The following is a 7,459-nucleotide window of genomic DNA, read 5'->3' as shown; positions in this document are numbered from 1 at the left end:
TGTGGATTTCCTCGGCTAGGATCCCGCCGAGGGTCGCCATCTTCTGGTCCTCATCTGATCCTGTGTATTTATGATCTTCACAAAGATCTGCATGCCACCATGGAGGCACCTCCCGAGCCTTTGTCCCAATATGGTTGATTATGTTGGAAGTCGTGGGCTCAAGGGTGGCGCGCTCCAGTGGTGTTGGGCGAGTTGCCCCGGCAAGGGTCTTGCCGGGGGAACCTGCTTCGTCCCTCTGCCTTTTGTGTTCTTGGTCTTGGCGTTGCCTTGGCTGTCTTGTGCTCCAGCTTCTCTCCAGCTTCCCTCCTCTGCCTTTTTTAAGTGTGCCCATGGGCGCGGCTCGGACTGCCCGTGCACAAGTATAGGGGTCAAAAAGGAGAGCCCCTACTTTTACACACCGACATTCCAGTATTACACAAATTCACATTTCATATCGAACAGCTGTTTGCCAATTTCATATCAGGCACATAAATATATTATAACATCATAGTACGATAGCTACATGAAAACATCACAGTACAACATATAGCTAGTTCAACTTATAAGAACAATATTAGAACAATATATTCATTTCCCTAATCGAGATCATCCAGGCTCATCTTATCCACCTCTGCTTTAAGTTCAGTAAGAACCTGTTTTGCGGGCCAACTGGGAAAGTGCCTCCTCCTTCGCCAACACCATCTTAGCAAACTCTGATTTAAAAAATCTGAGCTCATTCCCCACCTTCCACTTTTTATCCCGGATCTTCAAATATTCTTCAGCGTTGACAACAGTTTCTCTAAGCCTACGTCTGTTCTCTTCCTCATACATGCTCCAGAGCTTCGCTAGGCACATCTTCAAAGACGGTGGCCACTCTTTATCAACCCACTCCAAGTAAGAACACTTTCGTTCATCCTATAATATTTAAAACTAGATCAGTAACAATTGTATGCGAAATGGGTTTATAGCAACATAGAAAATCACCAATGCTTATTTTGAAAAGCTGAGGGAACATGTTAATTATGACATATCTTCTCAAAAAGATCAATGTGCAAATGAATTAGTTGCTACTGAGACAACAACCAAATTCTGGAACATCGGAAGCTATAATTAACTACAACAACGCTACAAGTTCTTACTCATGTACAATAAATAACAAATTGAACATTTCATGAGGAAGGTAAATATAACTGCAACAGCTTAGCGACAGTGTTTGGATGACAGCAAATTGATACTAACAGGTGTGTACATGCAAAAACTTAGTAACATAGAACTAATAGCACTAAGGCCGTCCACAATGGATGCCAAAACTGGGGTAAAGACAACGGTTGCTACATCTCGCACCGGTGCCCTGCACTGGCGAGCCGATGCAGCAGAAAAAAATCAGGGACCCGGACTCCGGAGCACGTAGTTGCTTCGACGCCCAGTCACTTCGTGCCATAAAGATTTAGTATTTTATTGCTTTGCTGCTCTGATGTGTGGACCAAAGTTGGTTGCACAAACTGCTGAGCGGTGCCAAATAATTTTCTAATGGCACCGCTGATGAGATGGCAACAATTTAAGATACTAGGTACAAACTGTGACACTGTCTTAGGATGCGTTTGGTTGAAGGTGTGGTATGAATGGGTTGGGACCGTGACAGTGTCTGAATTACATCCAACAAATGATTTGTAACAACGAAAGAGGGTCTAACCTTCTCTGCACATGCCAGAAACTTGCTCCCACTGTCCACAGATTCAAACGCAACTAGCTTCACGCATGGAGATTGATGGTGACAACGAGCAGATAGATCTTCAGCCACCCCGCTCCATTCGTTGCCATTGATGGTCCTATGGAGCTACAAGAGGAAGAAATGAACCAAATCGACCACCAGGTAAAAATACTTCATTCCAAGTCATAGCCCGAGAGAGAGAAGAGAGGCATACCTGGGTGGTGAAGGAGTCGTCGCCGGAGGAGGAACCACTGGAGAGGTCTTTGAAGAAGACCATGGCAACCCCGGCGGTAGGATGCGAGACGGTGAGAGCGAGGAAGTGGCCATAGCTTAGGAAGGAAGGAAGGAGGAAATAGGGGAAATGTGACTTGTGGTCGGGGAGAAAAGGGGGTGGGGAAGGGGGAGGGGGCGGGGGTAGATATTTTGGCGGTAGGCCAAAATTTTGGAAATGTGGAGGGAAACTTTGCGCGCGGTGCCGCCGAACCATTCACTTTGAACGATTGTGTGCATCGCAAACGATTCTTCTACTTTAGGCGCATGGGATGAGCTTGATAATTCAAATTTTGGTGGAAATTTCCCCGGGTACGTCATTGCATAATTTAACATCGCTTGCTAATTTGGGCACACAAAAGAGCGTACAGCAGACAGACCACACTTACTGAATCGAGCAATTTTAGTAATTAAACAGAGCCAGTTGACCTAAACATTGCTCTAACAAAAGACCAGCATTAAAAACAAAGCCTAAGTACACATAATTTTAACAAATCCGCCGCCGCACCAGCCTATGCATCGCCGGTGTGAGATGAGACGTCGATGACTTGTCCTGGCGACATGCCGCCGTTGGTGGACTCTGCGTCCCCCTGCTGAAGTCGACCGCGTCCTCGTCCTCGTCCTCATCCTCGGCGCCTTCCTTAAGGTTGTAGTACTCATAGTAGTGGCTACGCCAGAGCTCGCGTTGGTACTCCACCGCCGATTCCTCGACGGACAGACTCTTCTATACCTCGACCTCTGCCACGCGCAACTCCTCCTCCCAGCGCTCCTTGATCTCCGCCGCCTCCTGCATCTCCAGCTCCCACTCGGCGACCTCATGAGGAAGCAGGTGCTCCATGGCCACCGCCACCTTTTCGGACGTGGGTTGCATGCTGGAGTCCGAGGTGGCCTGGAATATCTTGGCATGTGCATCCTCGATCTTGGTGTGGATGGCCTCGACCCGGGCCAGGGCGACATCGGCGTCACGGACGGCAGCTCGAGCGCTCTCGGCGTTTGCAGCCGCCGTCGCAGTAGCTGCTGCAGCCATCTCGGCTGCTGCAGCTGCCCTGTCGGCTGCCGCAGATGCCCTCTCGGCGCTCAATGCAGATGCGGTGGCACTCTCGGTGTAGGCGGCCACGCTCTTGGCGCATGCGGCGGCGCTCAGGGGGGACGCGGTCATCGTACGGGCCTTCATGAAGTGTTTCCACGGTGTCATCTTTGCAAGAAGGGGGTGCGGGAATGGGGATTGGGATTCATGGATTCGGGGGTTGCCGACACTGGAGCAGACGAGCCGGCGAAGCTTAACGAGGGAGACTTAAATAGACCCAGACATTTTCATCGCAAACGGTTCCTAGAAACAACTATGTGTGATGTTGTAGATATTTTTTATTAGCTATGAAAGACGAATTTGGAGTAAAGTGGGAACGGATGGTGTTTTAAATGTACGAGAAATTTTGTAGTACTAATACAACTGTCATGTCAAATTTTGGAAAATTTCAGGGGTCATTTGACCTTTTAAGACATTTAGGTGATTTTCTAGCCATTTAATGACCGTAATTGAAATTTGAACTACATGTAAATGCAACAACTAACCATAACGGTTTGAAAACTCATATTTGCGTGCGATTTAATTCCATGTGCACTAAATTGGAAGGATTTTTCAAACATATTGGTCTAACGGCTATGACACAATTAAGCATGGAGGACATGGCATTTTAATTCCAAAAAATAAAAAAAACAGAAACACATGAAACCTTGGTTGATGTAATGTCATGCCACCAAGATGATGTGGTAAAAAATTTGGCATGTTTGACTAAAGTTTGGACACACACCCCTCACAAACCGGAGCAACTCACTAGAAGGCTCATGGTTCCGAGAGGGAACAATGCATGTTTGATGACGAACGGGAGATAGCTTCCTCTTACGACCTGCAATTTTTTTCTATGTTTAACGTGCACTACCACAACTTTAATGTGAAATTTTGGAAAATTCCAGTGGTCATTTGACCTTTTAAAGACATTTAAGTGATTTTCTAGCCATTTAATGACCGTAATTCAAATTTGAACTACATCTACATGTAACGGCTAACCATAACGGTTTGAAAAATCATATTTGTGTACTTGTGTGCGACTTAATTCCATGTGCAGTAAATTAGAAGGAATTTTCAAACATATATGTCTCGCGACATGGACACATGCATATGTATGCATGGAGTGACATGGCATTTAATTCCAAAAATTTAAAAAAAATTATCAGAAACACATGAAACCTTGCTTGATGTAATGTCATGCCACCAATATGATGTGGTAAAAAAATTGGCATGTTTGACGAAAGTTTGGACACACACCCCTCACAAACCGGAGCAACTCACTAGAAGGCTCGTGGTTCCGATAGGGAACAATGCATGTTTGATGACGAACGAGAGATAGCTTCCTCTTATGGCCTTCAATTTTTTTCTACATTTAACATGCACTACTACAACTGTAATGTGAACTTTTGGAAAATTCTAGGGGTCATTTGACCTTTTAAAGACATTTAAGTGATTTTCTAGCCATTTTAATGACCGTGATTCAAATTTGAACTACATCTACATGCAACGGCTAACCATAACGGTTTGAAAAAATCATTTTTGTGTACTTGTGCGCAAGTTGATTCCATGTGCAGTAAATTAGAAGGAATTTTCAAACATACTGGTCTCACGACATGGACACATGCATACGTATGCATGGAGTGCCATGGCATTTTTATTCCAAAAAATTAAAAATTGATCAGAAAAACATGAAACCTTGCTTGATGTAATGTCATGCCACCAAGGTGATGTGGTAAAAAAATTGGCATGTGAGACCAAAGTTTGGACACACACCCCTCACAAACCAGAGCAACTCACTAGAAGGCTCGTGGTTCCGAGAGGGAACAATGCATGTTTGATGACAAACAGGAGATAGCTTCCTCTTACGGCCTTCAAAATTTATTCTACGTTTAACGTGCACTACTACAACTGTACTGTGAAAATTTGGAAAATTCTAGCGGTTATTTGACCTTTTAAAGACATTTAAGTGATTTTCTAGCCATTTAATGACCGTAATTCAAATTTGAACTACATCTACATGCAACGCCTAACCATAACGGTTTGAAAAATCATATTTGTGTACTTGTGTGCGAGTTAATTCCATGTGCAGTAAATTAGAAGGAATTTTCAAACATATTGGTCTCACGGCATGGGCACATGCATGGAGTGCCATGGCATTTTAATTCCAAAAAATTAAAAAATGATCAGAAAACATGAAACTTTGCTTGATTTAATGTCAGGCCACCAAGATGATGTGGTAAAAAAATTGGCCTGTTTGATGAAAGTTTGGACACACACCCCTCACAAACCGGAGCAACTCACTAGAAGGTTCGTGGTTCCGAGAGGGAACAATGCATGTTTGATGATGAACGGGAGATAGCTTCCTCTTAAGGCCTTCAAATTTTTTTGTACGTTTAACATGCACTAATACAACCGTCATGTGAAAATTTGGAAAATTTCAGGGGTCATTTGAACTTTTAAAGTCATTTAAGTGATTTTCTAGCCATTAATGACCGTAATTCAAATTTGAACTACATCTACATGCAACACCTAACCATAATGGTTTGAAAAATCATATTTTTGTGTACTTGTGTGCGAGTTAAAAAATCATCAGACGATGTAAATATCTGGTGTTCAAAAAAGAAAATGTAAAGATCTGGCAAGACAACCGGCCCCCACACGATTGGCACTCTATCTCGTAGTTCGAGGTTTGGTATGTGAGTGGCGGGGATCATTAATCAGACACGGTTCTGTATTGGAAACTGTCTGCTATTATGTTCACACACGGATTTTGCTGCGGGAATCGTGTGTAATTCAAACTACAGGACTCGTAAATTCCGGCGACCGGTATGTGTACTGTCCCCGTCGATCTAGATTCCAGCCGCCAATAAATACTACCTTGCTCACGTCATCCCGCCTGCATTCTCATCAACATCCTCCCCTCGCTCGCCCTCTCTCTCTCTCAAATCTCTGCCACGGCGCCGCCGGTCTGCCCACGCGCCGACGAGGAGTCCCCGCCCCCCGAGGATGCTCACTCGAATAGCAGCGACGAGGACCCTACGCGCCGCCGGACGAGGTTGCGCCGGACCCCCCAACTTTGGATTGGTTTTGGGGCCAGTACAATCTTGGTCTGTGGAAGTCACTGCTGCAGGCTGAGAAAGCTAGGCAAGTGGCGTTCAAGAAGGAGATGGCAGAGGAGGAAGCCAGGTACCAGGCGGCCTGTGAAGCCCGTGATGCCGCCTGGAAAAAGGAGGCGGCGGAGCTTTGGGGACGGGCGCGTCGTCGTGCCGAGGAGGTGTACGAAGATGGGTACTTCGCGAGGAAGGTCATAGGCGTTGGGCGCCTCATCGCTGCGTGGAGGTGGGCCGATAAGCTCCAGCGTGCCACCGACGAGGAGCTCCGGTGGGCGCCCAACGAAATGGCAAGATCGTTCACGCGCGTCCACCAGCAAGAGGCATATCGGTACGTCAAGCGTTGCGAGGCGGAGGAGGCGGAGTATTGCCTCCACAGTGGGAAGACGCCGCGCACCAGGGAGCTGCTGGCGAGGGGCTGCCGGGGCTGCCAGAATACTGGCCCCAGAGGGATTATTAGTTTTAGTATTGTTCGTTTTCAATTGTATGCATTGTACCTAGTAGTTAAGTATCATTACGTATATGTGATTATATATATATATATATATATTCTATGATGAACTAATGAACAATTAATATATATATATTATGAATTCCATTTTCTATCTGTTTTTGTATAGTAATTTGAATCTAGCTGTTATCATTCATGTATACAGAATGGAAAGCGTATATACACACATTGAAACAAAACATATAAGAACAGAAAACGGAGTACACACATTGAAATAGAGGAATAAACAGAGCAATACTATGATTGTTGTGAATACATAGCTATCCACGTCGAAACGACTCAACAAAATAAAACGCGTCCATGAGACCATGACCAGCAGCCCTTGCCTATGGTAGCTCTTGGCTCTGCCTGAACTCGTGCAGGCGTTCGTCCAAGCGGTCGACACGCTCGCGGTACATCTGGAGCGCGATCTCGAGCTCCAAGTTGGCTATTTCATCGGAGATCACCAGCTTGAAGATGTGACGGCCATGTTCCACTACTACGCCCAGGTGGACGCCTGAGCCAGGGAGGCGGTCGAGCCTACGGACCAGCGCGTTGGCATCCAGCGGGTCGCAGACAAGGCGAACAGCACCACCCATGCGAATGGCGTGGCGGGCGTCCGGTGCAAGTACGGCGCGGCCGGCCTCTGGTGCAAGTACGGTGCTGAGGGCCTCTGCCCACTCCTGGCGAGGAATGGGAGTACTGACGGGACGTGTACCCAACTACGACGCCGTGTCGACAGCAGGCAAGCGCCGATGGATCCGCTCTTTGCTGTGCGGCGCGCTACGCCTCTTGCTCTGCGGCGCTCCAACGGTCTCGCCGTGCGGTGA

The sequence above is a fragment of the Aegilops tauschii genome, chromosome 4 (assembly GCF_002575655.3).
Source record: "Aegilops tauschii subsp. strangulata cultivar AL8/78 chromosome 4, Aet v6.0, whole genome shotgun sequence".
NCBI classification, from domain to species: domain Eukaryota; kingdom Viridiplantae; phylum Streptophyta; class Magnoliopsida; order Poales; family Poaceae; genus Aegilops; species Aegilops tauschii.
The sequence above is the reverse complement of the archived record's forward strand: the minus strand, read 5'-3'. Positions refer to the sequence as shown.